This window comes from Oncorhynchus clarkii, chromosome 29 (assembly GCF_045791955.1).
Source record: "Oncorhynchus clarkii lewisi isolate Uvic-CL-2024 chromosome 29, UVic_Ocla_1.0, whole genome shotgun sequence".
Classification (NCBI taxonomy): domain Eukaryota; kingdom Metazoa; phylum Chordata; class Actinopteri; order Salmoniformes; family Salmonidae; genus Oncorhynchus; species Oncorhynchus clarkii.
In genome coordinates this window covers 1,971,624-1,990,371 of record NC_092175.1, presented here as the reverse complement: position 1 = coordinate 1,990,371, position 18,748 = coordinate 1,971,624, and positions in this window count along the sequence as shown.

Sequence of the window (18,748 nt, the reverse complement as noted above, 5' to 3'; positions counted from 1 at the left end):
GTAGCCTAGTGGTTAGAGCGTTTGGCCAGTAAATGAAAGGTTGGTGGATCGAATCCCTGAGCTGAGAAGGTAAAATCTGTCATTCTGTTCCTGAACAAGGCAGTTATGTGGAACCCACTGTTCCTAGGCCTTGTAAATAAAAATTTGTTCTTAACTAACTTGCCCAGATAAATAAAGATTAATTAAAAAACAACAGCTCAGGCCAACCCTCTACTAGCTGGAGCCTGATTGTGGAAGGTATAGGAGAGAGTCATGCCCAGTCATGGAGCTCCCTGATGGGTTAAACACACACCTTATGAGGAAGTCAATTATGGCACACACAAACCTTGGTGGATTAGTAAATTAAACTGACGTTTGACTCGTATTCACTCTGCTATCATTAGCCAGTCCATAAGCAATGGCATAAACCGACCTGTCCCAGAGTAGGGTAGAACAGCACTCCACCTGTTTGCTCACTCTTGACACTCTCTCAAACAGCTTTATGAGCTGTGCTTCTACACCTGCATTGCTTGCTGTTTGGGGTTTTAGGCTGGGTTTCTGTACAGCACTTTGAGATATCAGCTGATGTACGAAGGGCTATATCAATACATTTGATTTGATTTGATGAGCTGGTCACCTGGAATGCATTTCAATTAACAGGTGTGCCTTGTTAAAAGTTCATTTGTTAAATTTCTTTCCTTCTTAATGCCTTTGAGCCAATCAGTTGTGTTGTGACAAGGTAAGGGTGGTAAACAGAAGATTCACAGTGGGTCAGAAGTTTACATACACTCAATTAGTATTTGGTAGCATTACCTTTATATTGTTTAACTTGGGTCAAATGTTTCGGGTAGCCTTCCACAACCTTTCCACAATAAGTAGAGTGAATTTTGGCCCATTCCTCCTGACAGAGCTGGTGTAACTGAGTCAGGTTTGTAGACCTCCTTGCTCGCACACGCTTATTCAGTTCTGCCCATTACGATGGTGTTCTTCGGCTTGCAAACCTCCCCCTTTTTCCTCCAAACATAACAATAGTCATTATGGTCAAACAGTTCTATTTTTGTTTCATCAGACCAGAGGACATTTCTCCAAAAAGTACGATCTTTGTCCCCATGTGGAGTTGCAAACCATAGTCTGGCTTTTTTATTGCGGTTTTGGAGCAGTGGCTTCTTCCTTGCTGAGTGGCCTTTCAGGTTATGTCGATATAGGACTCGTTTTACTGTGGATATAGATACTTTTGTACCTGTTTCCTCCAGCATCTTCACAAGGTCCTTTGCTGTTGTTCTGGGCTTGATTTGCACTTTTCGCAACAAAGTTTGTTAATCTCTAGGAGACAGAACGCGTCTCATTCCTGAGCGGTATGACGGCTGCGTGGTCCCATGGTGTTTATACCTGCGTACTATTGTTTGTACAAATTAATGTGGTACCTGCAGGAGTTTGGAAAATGCTCCCAAGGATGAACCAGACTTGTGAAGGTCTACAATTTTTTTTTCTGAGGTCTTGGCTGATTTCTTTTGATTTTCCCATGATGTCAAGCAAAGAGGCACTGAGTTTGAAGGTAGGCCTTGAAATACATCCACAGGTACAACTCCAATTGACTCAAATGATGTCAATTAGCCTATCAGAAGCTTCTAAAGTCATGACATCATTTTCTGGAATTGTCCAAGCTGTTTAAAGGCACAGTCAACTTAGTGTATGTGATAGTGAATTATATGTGAAATAATCTGTCTGTAAACAATTTTTGGAAAAATGACTTGTGTTATGCACAAAGATTATGTCCTAACAGACTAGCCAAAACTATAGTTTAACAAGAAATGTGTGGAGTGGTTGAAAAACGAGTTTTAATGACTCCAACCTAGGTGTATGTAAACTTCCAACTTTAACTGTAGTGTAATGCATAATATAATCATAATATAATAGTCAGTAAAATAATTGCAATATGCAGTAGTAATAACAGCAGCAGTAGCCAGGCACTTGCATATGAAAGCACTTATTAGAATTTGCCACTCAGGATGCAGAGGCTTATTTTACAGAAATGATTGGGTTGTTCGTTTTAACAAGTGCATGTGTCGTAAAGTGGCCGGGGAGCAATAATCGTTCATCATTATTTTGGCACAGGGACAGCTTAGCCATTCAAGCCACAGGAATAGGAAACAGATTTTGAGATGGGGTGATGCGCGTCCGTGTGTGCGTGCATGTTCGGTCTCCGAGTGCAAGGTGTTGTTCAATTTGCCTTATTGCGTCACCCCCTTCCCGATGCCCCCTCTAAACCCCTGTGGACTACACCTTAGTTTTAATCGCTGTAACTTCCTTCACCATTCTGCTTCTCTTGCCCAAACTCAAAAGTACACGGCTGAGTAGTGGTGTGTGTGTGTTCGTTTGTGTGCTTGGTTGGCGGAGCTGAGCTCTGTGGTACCCTGCCTCTTCCTTCCTACCTGGCTGAGACTTGCCACCCCTTAGACTCCAAACTTCTCAAGCCCTAATAGAGTCCTCGCAGCACTTATTCTCCAGACCTGCTAACATCAATGGGTCCAGGGGGATTGCAGGTCGGAGGAGAGTGGAGCAATGGTAGCTCACAGGGGCTTGGTGGACTAACCTCCAGCCTCGCTGGGCCCAGTTTGGCCACAGATAATTGGACCCAGGAACGGTTCCCTGATGAGATGGGTACATTCTCACACACAGGCATATAGGGGCACACAAACACATGCATGCACGCACACACCCACAATGTTCACACCCACGCACTCAACCGCACACTTAGAAATCAGATGGGGGCCAGATGCTGGAGGGATAAAGGGAGGACGGGGGTCAGTGTGTGGCATGCCACTCAACAGGAGTGTTTCATCTCCATGTGTGTCTATTTCCTTCAGCACTTCACAGGACTCCTTCCACTGCACAGCACACCTCCTAACCTCTCACTGATCCAGTGTAAAACCGCTGCAACAAAATGTGACCACCACACAAAGAAAGAAAACACATCCATGTGAAATGTTGATCTGGTTGTTGTGCTAAATATTTGTTTAGGAAAAAAGTGATTTTAGCAAATGTATATAATTGCAAATCACAGTAATGAAAGTAAAACAATTATAAAAAAAAGGGTGATTCAGGTCTTCACTCCCAGTAATTAGTAGTGTAGCCTGCCCCCGCTTTCCAAACCTCTCCACATAGGACCCACCACCCCCACACCCCTCTCTCTCTCATTAAAAGCATTTCTCACTCATTAAAGCATTTCAATGAGTGTCCAACATCCGCCGTCGAGTGATGAAATGCTTTAATAAAAGGTGGCCACATTGCTACTTCATTACAAGGAGTGCAGTGCTTTGCCGAGGCCCCTCATTAGCTGTAATAACACAGGCAGCAATCTAATTTGTCTCAATGAGACTTCTTTTACACAGTTATGGATTTTAAATGACTGCCAGAGCAGCCACTCGGGCCCTACTGGCCGTCGGGGGGAAAAGGAAAAGATGAGAAATGGATGAAAAAGGGATAAGGGTGGGAGACAGAAATCACAAGGGGAACGAACGTAGGCTCAAGTAAGTTACTGCCAGAGCAGCCACTCGGGCCCTACTGGCCGGTGGGGGGAAAGTCAGAGCATTTAGAAGATAGCGATAGGCCAATGGCAGTGACCTCTGGAGCATTACACGTCAAAAGGAAACGTCGGCTCGAGCATCGGCTAAATGACTAAAATGTAAACGTGAAAACTTCAGAAAGTGGCGTCAGCTATTTATGTTGTAATTGTTCAGGTTTTATTGCAATGGACCCTGAAGGGAACTAGGATTTCTGGGGCCATAATGCTCAAGTCCTGACTACTTTACTCGTTCAATTCTCCCATGACTTTCTCAGTCACCTTCAGAGATACAAACTAGATTAAATTAAAGCTACCCAGCTAGATAAAAGATGAGCGGTGTTGAGGGTGCAGAGTGCAGGGGGGCCGTGGGGTGCATGTCTTTAAGGGTTGAATTTCAAGTAAGTCTTCCTTCGCGCACATGACCGTGGAGTTAATATATGGACTAATTTATCAAAAATAAATACAAGGGTTAATGTTCGCAAATCCGGAGGGGTGAAAGAACAAGCAATTATGGAGCGTGTCTTTTTTCTCTCTTTTATTCTCTGTTTTGAATCCATCCATCCTGACAGAAGCAAGAAGAAAAAGAGCGAGGGAGGGGGGGATGAACAACTGGAGGGGATGAAGAGAAAGGAGGCTGAGGGGTGGCATTGGCATATTCCACATGGTAGGACTCGAGAAGAGAAGGGGGAATCTTGCATCGGGCAATTTGTGGCAAATCCTCATGGGGAGGACAGAAGTACAGTGGAACCCAGCTAGGTGAATGGAAAGGGTGGCAGATTCAAACAGAACGTGTCATTAGTTAGCTTATGTATCTTTAAGATAGCTACACAACATGTCAACATATCAGTACTTGGGAGGAACATTAACCACTACAACGTTCATGGGCTGGTTTCCTGAATCTCCTGAATGCCTAGCCATGACTTGATCTGGATCCAAGAAACCGACCTCTTGGTATTTGGTATTTTATTAGAATCCCCATTAGCTTTTGCGAAAGCAGCAGCTACTCTTCCTGGGGTCCACAAAAATGAATGAAATGAAACATGATACAGAAACATTATAAGAACAGCTCAAGGACATAGCTATGCACAGTGCATTCCGAAAGCATTCAGACCATGTGACTTTTTCCACATTGTTACGTTACACCTTTATTCTCTGGTCTGAAGAAACCAAACACCTAAACGCCAAGTGTCTGGAGGAAACCTGGCATTGTGCCAATGGTGAAGCATGGTGGTAGCAGCATCAAGCTGTGGGGATGTTTTTCAGTGGAATGGACTGGGAGACTAGTCATGATCGCGGTAAAGATGAACAGAGCAAAGTACAGACAGATCTTTGATGAAAACCTGCTCCAGAGGGTGCAGGACCTCAGAATGGGACGGAGGTTCACCTTCCAACAGGACAACGGCCCGAAGCACACAGCCAAGACAACACAGGAGTGGCTTCAGGACAAGTCTCTGAAAATCCTTGAATGGCCCAGCCAGAGCCCAGACTTGAATCCGATCAAACATCTCTGGAGAGACCTGAAAATAGCTGTGCCGCAACACTCCCCATCCAACCTTACAGAGCTTGAAAGGATCTGCAGAGAGGAATGGGAGAAACTCCCAAAAAAACGCTTGTCGCGTCATACCCAAGAAGACTCTAGGCTGTAATCGCTGCTAAAGGTGCTTCATCAAAGTACTGAGTAAAGGGTCTGAATACTTATGTAAATATGATATTTTGCATTTGAATTTTTTTATAAATTTGGAGACATTTCTAAAAACCTGTTTTTGATTTGTCATTATAGGGTATTGTGGGTAGATTGATGGGGGAAAAAATAATTTAATCAATTTTAGAATAAGGCTGTAACGTAACAAAAGGTGGAATAAGTCAAGGGGTCTGAATACTTTACCGTATGCACTGTACATTTAAAAACGGCACACATAGCCTCTCAATACATACAGTACTAGGGCAGTCCCCAATGAGTTGACTGGTCGATTATTTGGTCGGTTGTTGGAGATTTTTTTGTTGTTGTAGCAAATATATATAGTAAGGTGCCGCAAATAGGGACTTTGGAAAATTGCAGTTGGCTCAGAACAGGGCAGCACGTCTGGCCCTTAAAAATACACAGAGAGCTAACATTAATGACATGCATGTCAATATCTCCTGGCTCAAAGTGGAAGAGAGATTGACTTCATCATTACTTGTTTTATGAGAGGTGTTGACATGCTGAAGGTACTGAGCTGTCTTTTTAAAATACAAGCACACCGCTCATACACCAATGCATACCCAGCAAGACATGTCACCAGAGGTGTCTTCACAGTCCGCAAGTCCAGAACAGACTATGGGAGCCACACAGTACTACATAGAGCCATGATTGCATGGAACTCTATTCCACATAAGGTAAAAATACACCTTATGGAACAGCGGGACTGTGGAGTAACACAAACATAGGCACAGACACATGCAAAACACATATAACATATGCACAAGTACACATGGATTTTGCTTTGTAGATATGTGGAGAATGGGCCTGAGGGCACACACTTAGTGTGTTGTAGATATGTGGTAGTGGAGTAGGGGCCAGAGGGAACACACTTAGTGTGTTGTAGATATGTGGAGAATGGGCATGAGGGCACACACTTAGTGTGTTGTAGATATGTGGTAGTGGAGTAGGGGCCTGAGGGCACACACTTAGTGTGTTGTAGATATGTGGTAGTGGAGTAGGGGCCCGAGGACACACACTTAGTGTGTTGTGTATTCTGTAATAAATGTATTGTAATGTTTTTAAAATTGTATAACTGCCTTAATTTTGCCGGACCCCAGGAAGAGGGGTTTTATGTAGGCTATTTTATGTAGGCTTTATGTAGGCTATTTTTACATAGTTGACAATGGCAATAGAAGTTACTTTTTTAGGTTTGTATCATTTTCATTTAGATAGAATTGTATTAAGCACCTGAAAATTATTTTGAGATTCGAAGACAATATTACAAATGAAATGAAACTGTTCCATCAAAAATGTGCATATTATGAAAACCATAACTTGCACTCAGATCGGTAGAAATGTTAAGATGGATTGGTATTCCACATAAAAAAGTTTGAAGACTCCTCGTGTAGCCTATTACCGGCAACTTCAGGAGTAATGACAGAATCTGCAAAAGTCAGCAGGAGCGGGAAGAGGATGGTCGGTTCAGGTTGTTTCATAAGGTTATCTTGATCTCTGCCTCCCTCGAGTCATTTATGTCTTATTTCATTAAACAGTGGGCTTAAAGCATCAGACAAGCTCAATACATATTGTTGATTTTATTCAAACACATAGGGTGTGTTTATAAACTCAAAAAAAGAAAGAAACGTCCTCTCACTGTCAAATTCGTTGATTTTCAGCAAACTTAACATGTGTTGTCATGCATAGGTGTAATAGGTGGCAGGGAAGTCAGGCGCAGGAGAGTCAAATGGAGTGTAAAATGGAGTCTTTTAATAAAGTCCACGGAGTATGCTCCATAACACTAAATGTACATAAACATGGGTACGAGGACCCGACGCGCACCTATACAGCAATCACACTACACTGACAATAAAACAATCTCTGACAAAGACATGAGGGGAAACAGAGGGTTAAATACACAACAGGTAATGAATGGGATTGAAAACAGGTGTGTGGGAAGACAAGACAAGACCAATGGAAAATGAAAAAAGGATCAATGATGGCTAGAAGACCGGTGACGTCGAACGCCGAGCACCGCCCGAACAAGGAGAGGCAACGACTTCGGCAGAAGTTGTGACATGTGTAAATATTTGTATGAACATAACAAGATTCAACAACTGAGACATAAACTGAAAAAGTTCCACAGACATGTGACTTACAGAAAAATAGTAATGTGTCCCTGAACAAAGGGGGGGGGGGGGTCAAAATCTAAAGTAACTGTCAGTATCTGGTGTGGCCACCAGCTGCATTAAGTACTGCAGTGCATCTCCTCCTCATGGACTGCACCAGATTTGCCAGTTCTTGCTGCGAGATGTTACGGAACTCTTCCACCAAGGCACCTGCAAGTTCCCAGACATTTCTGGGGGGGAATGGCCCTAGCCCTCAACAGTTCCCAAATGTGCTCAATGGGATTGAGATCCGGGCACTTCGCTGGCAATGGCAGAACACTGACATTCCTGTCTTGCAGGAAATCATGCACAGAACGAGCAGTATGGCTAGTGGCATTGTCATGCTGGAGGATCATGTCAGGATGTGCCTGCAGGAAGGGTACCACATGAGGGAGGAGGATGTCTTCCCTGTAACGCACAGCATTGAGATTGCCTGAAATGACAACAAGCTCAGTCCGATGATGCTGTGACACACCGCCCCAGACCATGACGGACCCCCCTCCTCCAAATCAATCCCACTCCAGAGTACAGACCTCGGTGTAACGCTCCTTCCTTCGACGATAAACGTGAATCCGACCATCACCCCTGGTGAGACAAAACCGTGACTTGTCAGTGAAGAGCACTTTTTGCCAGTCATGTCTGGTCCAGCGACTGTGCGTTTGTGCCCATAGGCGACGTTGTTGCCAGTGATGTCTGGTGAGGACCTGCCTTACAACAGGCCTACAAGCCCTCAGTCCAACCTCACTCAGCCTATTGTGGACAGGCTGAGCACTGATGGAGGGATTGTGCACAATCACAAAATACACTACACAAACACAAAATACACTACATGACCAAAATGTGGACACTTGATCGTTGAACATCTCATTCCAAAATCATGGGCATTAGTTTGGAGATGATCCCCCTTTTGCTGCTGTAACAGCCTCCACTCTTCTGGCAAGGCTTTCTTCCATTCAGCCACAAGAGCATTAGTGAGGTCAGGCACTGATGTTGGGCGATTTGGCCTGGCTCGCAGTCGATGTTCCAATTCATCCCAAAGGTGTTCGATGGGGTTGAGGTCAGGGCTCTGTACAAGCCAGTGAAGTTCTTGCACACCAATCTTAACAACTCATTCCTGTATGGACCTCGCTTTGAGCACGAGGGGCATTGTCAAGCTGAAACAGGAAACACCAAACTTTACAGTCACTATGTATTCGGGCAGGTAGCGTTCTCCTGGCATCCGTGTGATTCATCACTCCAGAGAATGAGTTTCCACTGCTCCAGAGTCCAATGGTGGTGAGCTTTACACCACTCCAGCCGACGCTTGGCATTGCGTATGGTGATCTTAGGCTTGTGTGTGGCTGCTCGGCCATTGAAATCCATTTCATGAAGCTCTCGACGAACAGTTATTGTGCAGATGTTGCTTCCAGAAGCAGTTTGGAACTCGGTAGTGAGTGTTGAAACTGAGGACAGATGATTTTTACGAACTACGCACTTCAACACTCGGTAAACCCATTCTGTGACTTTGTGTGGCCTACCACTTCGCGGCTGAGCCGTTCTTGCTCCTAGATGTTTCCACGTCACAATAACAGCACTTAAGGTTGATGGGGTAGCTCTAACAGGGCATAAATTTGACGAACTGACTTGTTGGAAAGGTAGCATCCTAAGACGGTGCCAGGTTGAAAGCCACAGAGCTCTTCAGTAAGGCCATTCTACTGCCAATGTTCATCTATGGAGATTGCATGGCTGTGTGCTCAATTTTATACACCTGTCAGCAACGGGTGTGGCTGAAATAGCCAAATCCATCAATTTGAAGGGGTGACCACATACGTTTGTGTATATAGTGTATCTAGATCAAATAGGGGAAAGGCATTGTGCCTTGACGTTTTGCAGTCAATCTTCTCAACTCCAAGAGAGACTGGCATGCATAGTATTTATATCAGCCATCTGATTACAATGAGCAAGACGTGACGCTCTGTTCTGGGCCAGCGGCAGCTTAACTAGGTCTTTCTTTGCAGCACTTGACCACATGACTGGACAATAATCAAGATAAGGAAAAACTAGAGCCTGCAGGACTTGCTTTTTGGAGTGTGGTGTCAAAAAAGCAGAGCATCTCTTTATGATGGACAGATCTCTCACCATTTTTACACCCATTGAATCTATATGTTTGGACCATGAACAGTTTACAATCTAAGGTAATAGCAAGTAATTTAGCTTCTGAACAACCTAAAGTTAAAGACAAATCAGGCTTGTATCAATAATACGCTCTGTACTGGCGACACATAGTTGAGCCACAGGAATATTTAATCATTCTATCATATTTTATTATTCGTTGTCATATTGCATTATTCCGTGTCAGGAGGGGTAAAGTCATTTTGGGGGGCAACTCTCCATAAGACCTCGTAGTAGGGCCCTGATGTATATTTCTGCCTCTTGGAAGTCAGGATGGTGTTCATTAGGCACAAAACGTTAGAAAGCAGACTGACAAATGGAGGGAGTACCTGGACTGCTCCATTACAAACCTCTCATTTTTCATTACATTTTCAAAAATTATTTAGATCCTTTTTCTCCCCAATGTCGTGGTATCTAATTGGTAGTTACAGTCTTGTCTCATCACTGTAACTCCCGTACGGACTCGGGAGAGGCGAAGGTCGAGAGACGTGCGTCCTCTTAAACACAACCCAGCCAAGCCACATTGCTACTTGACACAATGCCCGCTTAACCCAGAAGCCAGGCACACCAATGTGTGGGAGGAAACACCGTACACCTGGCGACCGTGTGAGCGTGCATGCGCCTGCCCGGCCACAGGAGTCGCTAGAGCGTGATGGAATAAGGACATCTCTGCCTGCCAAACCCTCTCCTAACCCGGACGATGCTGGGCCAATTGTGCGCCACCCATGGGTCTCCCAGTCACGGCCGGAAGCGACAGAGCCTGGACTCGAATCAGGATCTCTAGTGGCACAGATAGCACTGAGATTCAGTACCTTAGACCACTGTGCCACTCGGGAGGCCACAAAGTGATTTTAAATGTTTCCTGATGCATTCCCTAATGAACACTACCCAGGCAAATACATTGGGAAACAACCACTTGCCCCTCCTGCTCTCTCTCTCTGTCCCTCCCTCCATTGCTCCCCTCCCTCCCTCTTCGCCTGCTCCAGATGCTTAACTGTTGCTTTCACCTATGGCGGTAGCTGACACCATATGTGCAGCCAGGTGTCCCAAGGACCTGACGCCAAGCCACTCCAATGTGAGCCACAATTAAGAAATACACCCCAGAACGTCAGACAAGCACCTGGAAAACCGCATCACAATTATCTCCCAGGATGAAGGCGCAATAAGCAGACAGATTTTCCCCACACAGGGTAATGACGGGTTTACTAGTGCGTTGGATTAACCTTGGCTTTGCAAATCTGGCATCAGGTCGAGGTGTGATTCTATATTCATCCTAAGCATAGAGCTCGGATTAAAGTGTAGGGAGTAAGACGTGAAACTGACCTATTTCACATGGGATTGACAGGTTGCTGGCGTTGGTGATATGGTGTTGGGCTGGGGATATTTGTTAATTTTATCCAAACTCACCTTTTTCTTCAGAAAGAGATGACTTTGTCTAAAGTGGACATTTGGGCGGCAGGTAGCCTAGCGGTTAAGAGCGTTGGCCAGTGGGTTCTCTAGTAAATTAGTAAGAATGTCTCACCCCATGTTATAGAATGGCCCTTTTCCCTTTATTCAGATTACACCAGCTCACTTTCAGTTGTTTGAAAAGGAAATAATCTCCAAAATATCGTTATTTTTTAAACAAAGCCTCAGAAAGTTTGTTGCAATTTCAGTTTAATCCACCTGAAAAGACAGAACAAATAATACAACAAATATTGTGGTTAAACTAAAATATAATTGATTTAAAAAAAATTTTTTTTTCGATTAAATGTTTTTAAAAAGTATAATTTCAGTGAATGATATCATAAATAGGACTGGTGGAGTTACGTCACACATGCAGCTAACACAGACATATGGAAATGTCTTCTTAACCCAAAATTACAACCAACTAATTGCAGCATTACCACAAAAATGGAAGAGGCAAGTAGAAGGGGGAAAAAGTAAGGAACTTGTATGTCGGCCCTGTATTAAAGAACATAAATGGTTAAAGAAAAGTGTGATAAATAAAAACATACCAATTTCATTTAAGGACCAAAAAACTGACAGCTGTGCCATATAAATTGCAAAATAGTTGGGAGAGATTTTCGATGTACCCATTCCATGGCACATGGTTTATGAATTGACACGCAAAACAACGCCGGATTCAAAACTTTTAATTTTATACAAAATTCTTGCAAGCAATAGAATGTTATATATATATATGGGGGATAGACTCTTCCCAGCTCTGCAGATTTTGCTGTGAGTGCAATATGTGCCATGTAAAAAAGCTCATGTTTAAATTCCTTGCTCAGAACATATGAAAGCTGGTGGTTCCTTTTAACATGAGTCTTCAATATTCCCAGGTAAGTAGTTTATGTTGTAGTATTTCATATATCTTTGACTATTGGATGTTCTTATAGGCACTTTAGTATTGCCAGTGTAACAGTATAGCTTCCGTCCCTCTCCTCGCCCCTACCTGGGCTCGAACCAGGAACATATCGACAACAGCCACCCTCGAAGCATCGTTACCCATCGCTCCACAAAAGCTGCGGCCCTTGCAGAGCAAGGGGAACAACTACTTCAAGGTCTCAGAGCGAGTGACGTCACCGATTGAAACGCTATTAGCACGCACCCCGCTAAATAGCTAGCCATTTCACATCTGTTATACCAGCCTAATCTCGGGAGTTGATAGGCTTGAAGTCATAATCAGCTCAATGCTTGAAGCCCAGCGAAGAGCTGCTGGCAAACACCCGAAAGTGCTATTTGAATGAATGCTTACGAGCCTGCTGCTGCCTACCACCGCTCAGTCAGACTGCTCTTTCAAATATCAAATCATAGACTTAATTATAACATAATAACACACAGAAATACGAGCCGTTGGTCATTAATGTGGTAAAATCCGGAAACTATCATTTAAAAAACAAAATGTTTATTATTTCAGTAAAATACGGAACAGTTCCGTATTATATCTAACGGGTGGCAGCCCCAAGTCTAAATATTGCTGTTACATTGTACAACCTTCAATGTTATGTCATAATTATGTACAATTCTGGCAAATTAATTACGGTCTTTGTTAGAAATAAATGGTCTTCACACAGTTCGCAACGAGCTAGGCGGCCCAAACTGCTGCATATACCCTGCATGCACGGAATGCAAGAGTGACAATTTCCCTAGTTAAAATATTCATGTTAGCAGGCGATATTAACTAAATATGCAGGTTTATACTTGTGTATAACTTGTGTATTGATGTTTATGGTTGGGTACACATTGGTGCAACGACAGTGCTTTTTTCACGAATGCGCTTGTTAAATCATCACCCGTTTGGAGAAGTAGGCTGTGATTCAATGAGAAATGAACAGGCATTTCTCATTGCAGATAAACTAGTAAAATCATCAACCATGTGTAGTTAACTAGTGATTATGTTAAGATTGATTGTTTTTTATAAGATAAGTTTATTGCTAGCTAGCACCTTACCTTGGCTTCTTGCTGCACTCGCATAACAGGTAGTCAGCCTGCCACGCAGGCTCCTCGTGGAGTGCAATGGCCACAATCGGTGTCCAAAAATGCCAATTACCGACTGTTATGAAAACTTGAAATCTGTCCTAATTAATCGGATATTCCGATTAATCAGTCAACCTCTAGTACAAGTATCTATATCCATAGTAAAACAAGTCCTATACCGACATAACAGGAAAGGCCGCTCAGCAAGGAAGAAGCCACTGGTCCAAAACCGCCATAAAAAAGCCAGACTACGGTTTGCAACTGCACATGGGGATAAACATCCTACTTTTTGGAGAAATGTTCTCTGGTCTGATGAAACAAAAATAGAACTAATTGGCGATAATGACCATCGTTATGTTTGGAGGAAAAAGGGGGAGGCTTCAAAGCCGAAGAACACCATCCCAACCGTGAAGCACGAAGGTGGCAGCATCATGTTGTGGGGATGCTTTGCTGCAGGAGGGACTGGTGAACTTCACAAAATAGATGGCATCATGCAAATGAAAATTATGTGGATATATTGAAGCAACATCTCAAGACATCAGTCAGGAAGTTAAAGCTTGGTCGCAAATGGGTCTTTCAAATGGACAATGACTTCAAGCATACTTCCAAAGTTGTGGAAAAATGGCTTAAGGACAACAAAGTCAAGGTATTGGAGTGGCCATCACAAAGCCCTGACCTCAATCCTATAGAACATTTGTGGGCAGAACTGAAAAAGCGTGTGCGAGCAGGGAGGCCTACAAACCTGACTCAGTTCCAGCTCTGTCAGGAAGAATGGGCCAAAATTCACCCAACGTATTGTGGGAAGCTTGTAGAAGGCTACCGAAAACATTTGACCCAAGTTAAACCATTTAAAGGCAACGCTACAAAATACTAATTGAGTGTATGTAAACTTCTGAACAACAGGGAATGTGATGAAAGAAATCAAAAGCTGAAATAAATCACTCTCCACTATTATTCTGACATTTCACATTCTTAAAATAAAGTGGTTATCCTAACTGACCTTAAACAGGAAATTTTTACTAGGATCAAATGTCAGGAATTGTGAAAAACTGAGTTTACAGTGGGGCAAACAAGTATTTAGTCAGCCACCAATTGTGCAAGGTCTCCCACTTAAAAAGATGAGAGAGGCCTGCAATTTTCATCATATGTACAATTCAACTATGACAGACAAAATCAGAAAAAAAATCCAGAAAATTACATTGTAGGATTTTTAATGAATTTATTTGCAAATTATGGTGGAAAATAAGTATTTGGTCACCTACAAACAAGCAAGATTTCTGGCTCTCACAGACCTGTAACTTCTTCTTTAATAGGCTCCTCTGTCTTCCATTCGTTACCTGTATTAATGGCACCTGTTTGAACTTGTTATCAGTATAAAAGACACCTGTCCACAACCTCAAACAGTCACACTCCAAACTCCACTATGGCCAAGACCAAAGAGCTGTCAAAAGACACCAGAAACAGAATTGCAGACCTGCACCAGGCTGGGAAGACTGAATCTGCAATAGGTAAGCAGCTTGGTTTGAAGTAATCAACTGTGGGAGCAATTATTAGGAAATGTATTTGGCTAAGTTGTATGTAAACTTCCGACTTCAACTGTATATATGTGTATATGAATGAATGTTTATGTATGCATATGTATGGGTATGTTCGTGTATGTATATGGATATATATATTTGCCGTAAAAATATATGGGGGATTGTAAATGATGCAGACAATTACATTGATGGAAGCAACAATCTTCCCGCAATATTAAGCTGATCCACCCTGAAAAAAAGAGCATGGGTCAGTAGCCAAGAGGTCGCTGGTTCGAATCCCTGGGGTCGACTAGGTGTAAAATCTGTCGATGTGCCCATGAGCAAGGCACTTCACCATAATTGCTCCTGTAAGTCCCTCTGGATAAGAGCATCTGCTAAATGACTTAAATGGAAATGCAGATTTGCCATTAGATAAGAGCTTTTAATCACTCTATTGAAGGTTGTTGATAGATGCCTGCATCACCAAGGTCTCCAGGTGAGGTTGTCATGGAGATCAGGGGTCCTGGTGGTTGGTTACGGGACTGTACATGACCAGCAACACACCACACACACACATATATACATTACACCATTGTAGCGTCAGCCAGCATGTAAAAAAATTAACACATCAACAAAAACTGTGCTCATCCTACAGTATCAAGGGCAGAGCACATCAATGAGCTGCAGACCAAAGAGAAAACTTCCCGTCGTTTGTGTGTGTGTTTGCGTGTGTGTGCAAATGTGAATATTTAACACCCCTGTTTACTCTCCCTGCAATTTCCCTTTCTACTTGTCCTTTTGGTAGAAGGTCACCCCCCATTTGAATATTCCCTCATTAAAAGCACCACGATTCTACCCCCTTTGCCGGGGAAGTTAAAATGGTCTAGTGGCACGCGGCGTGCTACATCAAAGCCAGCCCGACTTCAAAAAATGATCTCTCTCCATTATGGGAAAAATGTATCTCCTCGCATTAAGTTGAGGAAAACAGGAAGGATTCAAATCATAGGTGTCAAAGAGAATGGAGAGAGAGAAAACGAGGGAGAGAGTGAGTGTGAGGAGAGACTCGGGCGAGAGCTTTGTTATAATTACGAGCGAGGGAGCGGTTGGAGAGAGAGAAGAGAGAGAAGCGAGGGGAGTCGTTCCATGTCATTTCAGCAAGACATCACACCCACCACCTCAGATTGTTCTGAAATCGTTTCTGCAGTTAGATGCAGATAAGATCAGCATTCCTGGAACATTATTTTCTTGACGTTGTATTTGATCTTTGATCAATTAAGCTAATTGATTGCACCCAAATTGGCCCTTTCAATTTTTAGGATTCACATAATATTCATAGTACCCAACATCCGATTTGAACCAAACCTCTTCCTACCATTGAGTAAGAGGAATCCAATAAAACGGGCAGAAGCTACCCACGGACCCCCCACACCCATCCCATCAAAACAACAGTATATAGTATAATATCTCTATGTCTGCCGCTGGGAGTCTGCCGTCCTTTTTGTAATGTAATAATCCCCGCGAATCTGTTTTTTTCCCCTGTTCATTTAAATTGCCATTGAAGCCGACTGCATTATTTAAATGTGAAAGTACCAGGATTTGCCCACTACTTGCCGCTGTTCCTGCTACTGCCGCAGCCTTTTCTCCATTTTCCTCTTGTGTTTTTTAAACGGAACACAACATTTTCAACTTTGAGTAGAAAACCAGTAGCTTTTGCTCACGATGAAAATACATTGTGTTCATACACAAGTCAAGCCAGTCATCCATGTGCTATCAGCCTGATTTTAGCTAGCTAGCAAAACGAGAAGCAGCAATTCAAGAATGATGTTTGGCTTGTGATGTGATTGGTCTGATGCCAAATCCAAACTGGCTTCCTTGTCACTTTTTTTTGGTGCGTCTGGATCATTCACAGCTGAGCTCACTCAATTTAGCTCAGTGCTGAATGGCTATATATATTTTTTATTATCAAAGGAGGCCTAATGCTCGCTGGCTTCCCTTCCATTCAGCGCAACGGCGGTAACAACGTCATACTCTCTGTCTTACCAGACATGTATGACGTTGTATGACGTTGTATGATGGCACCGTAGGTGGATTGGATGTCTTAGTCATTGTTAGGAAGAATCATGGTTCAAATCGGATGTTAGGTACTATATTTATTGACAATTTTAGGAATCCAATAAATTTAAATTGCCAATTCAGGTGCAATTACTTTGCTTATTTTCTCAAAAAATGTAATTATATTTAAACAAAATAGTCTGCTAATCTGTTTCTAACTACAGAACCAATTTAAGTACAATCTGAGATGGTGGGTGTTGAAATCCTCTTGTATTGATGTGGTTCTGAGGGATGTCTGCAAATGAGGAGGAAAAAGACGAGTTTACGGAGGTACTGGATCAGTTTGATGCATATTGTTCACCTAAGAAGAACGAGACATATGAATGGTGAAGGTCAATGTGCTTGTGAAAACAGAGGAGCCAACAGACTGGGTCAATTCCATGGTGTGTGTTCAGAAAAGGAATGGAGATCTGAGAGTATGTATGGACCCCAAGGTCCTTAATAAATATATCAAAAGGGAGCATTTTCAGATTCCTAAGAGGGAGGAAATATTGTGTGAAATGGCTGGCGCACTATTTCTCCAAATTGGATGCTCCAAATTGATTCTGGCAGGTGAGGTTGGATGCAGCCAGCACCTTCTACTCACCATCTATGGCTGCATCTGGAATTCCACATAGGGCTATCAATGGCTGACTAGAACCTTCTACTCACCATCAATGGCTGTGTCTGGAATTCCACATAGGGCTATCAATGGCTGACTAGAACCTTCTACACACCATCTATGGCCTTGTCTGGAATTCCACATAGGGCTATCAATGGCTGACTAGAACCTTCTACTCACCATCTATGGCTGTGTCTGGAATTCCACATAGGGCTATCAATGGCTGACTAGAACCTTCTACTCACCATCTATGGCTGTGTCTGGAATTCCACATAGGGCTACCAATGGCTGACTAGAACCTTCTACTCACCATCTATGGCTGTGTCTGGAATTCCACATAGGGCTATCAATGGCTGACTAGAACCTTCTACTCACCATCTATGGCTGTGTCTGGAATTCCACATAGGGCTACCGCATACAATGACATTCTAGACGATTTTGTTCTTCCAACTTTGTGGCAACAGTTTGGGGAAGACTCTTCCTGTTTCAACATGACAATGTCCCTGTGCACAAAGCGAGGTCCATACAGAAATGGTTTGTCGAGATTGGTGTGGAAGAACTTGACTGGTCTGCACAGAGCCCTGACCTCGACATCGAACACCTTTGGGATGAATTAGAACACCAACTGCGAGCCAAGCTTAAATCGCCAAACAACAGTGTCCGACCTCACTAACGCTCTTGTGGCTGAATGGAAGTCCCTGCACCAATTTGGTTTTTATATATACTTAAGTATCAAAAACAAAAGTATAAATATGTTAAAAATCCTCATATTAAGCAGAAGGTGTTTTTTTTAATAGCCAGGGGCACATTCCAACACAGAGACATCATTTACAAACAAAGCAGTTGTGTTTAGTGAGTCCTCCAGACCAGAGGCGGTAGGGAAGACCAGGAATGTGCTCTTGATACCATTTTCCTCTCCTGCTAAAGCATTTGAAATGTAATGAGTACTTTTGGGTGTAAGGGAAATGTATGGAGTAAAAAGTACATTATTTTCTTTAATAGTGTAGCGAAGTAAAAGTTGTCAAAAATATAAATAGTATAGTACAGATACCCCCAAAAAACGACTTAAGTAGTACTTAAGTAGATTAGCCCACTGGTGACTGATACCTAAAAGTTGTGTCCTACATTGAGAAAAGGGTTCCATTTCAGATCTACCATATGTCCTTGAGGGCCCAGCTGAAACTTGACTGATGCCTATAGAAGATTTGCTCAGAGATGTAAAGGATCTAGTGTGTTGCCCATTGAGCTGGGTGCGATGGGGGGGGGGGGGGGGGTACATAATTAAGAACCCACAGATGAGAATGTGGCTGGTACTAGCTTAACCCTCTTTTGTTCCAGCCATCTTTCATCTTCTCCCTCTCTTTTTCTCTCTCTCTTCTCCTCTCCTGGGCCTTGCTCCTCTGTCGTTCTGTGAACTACAAAGAGGGTGGTGAGAGAAAGGAGTCGCAGCTCAAGGGAAGCCAAAAAGCCCTTTATTTTTGACTTGTTTTCACACTCTTTCACTACCTAATATCT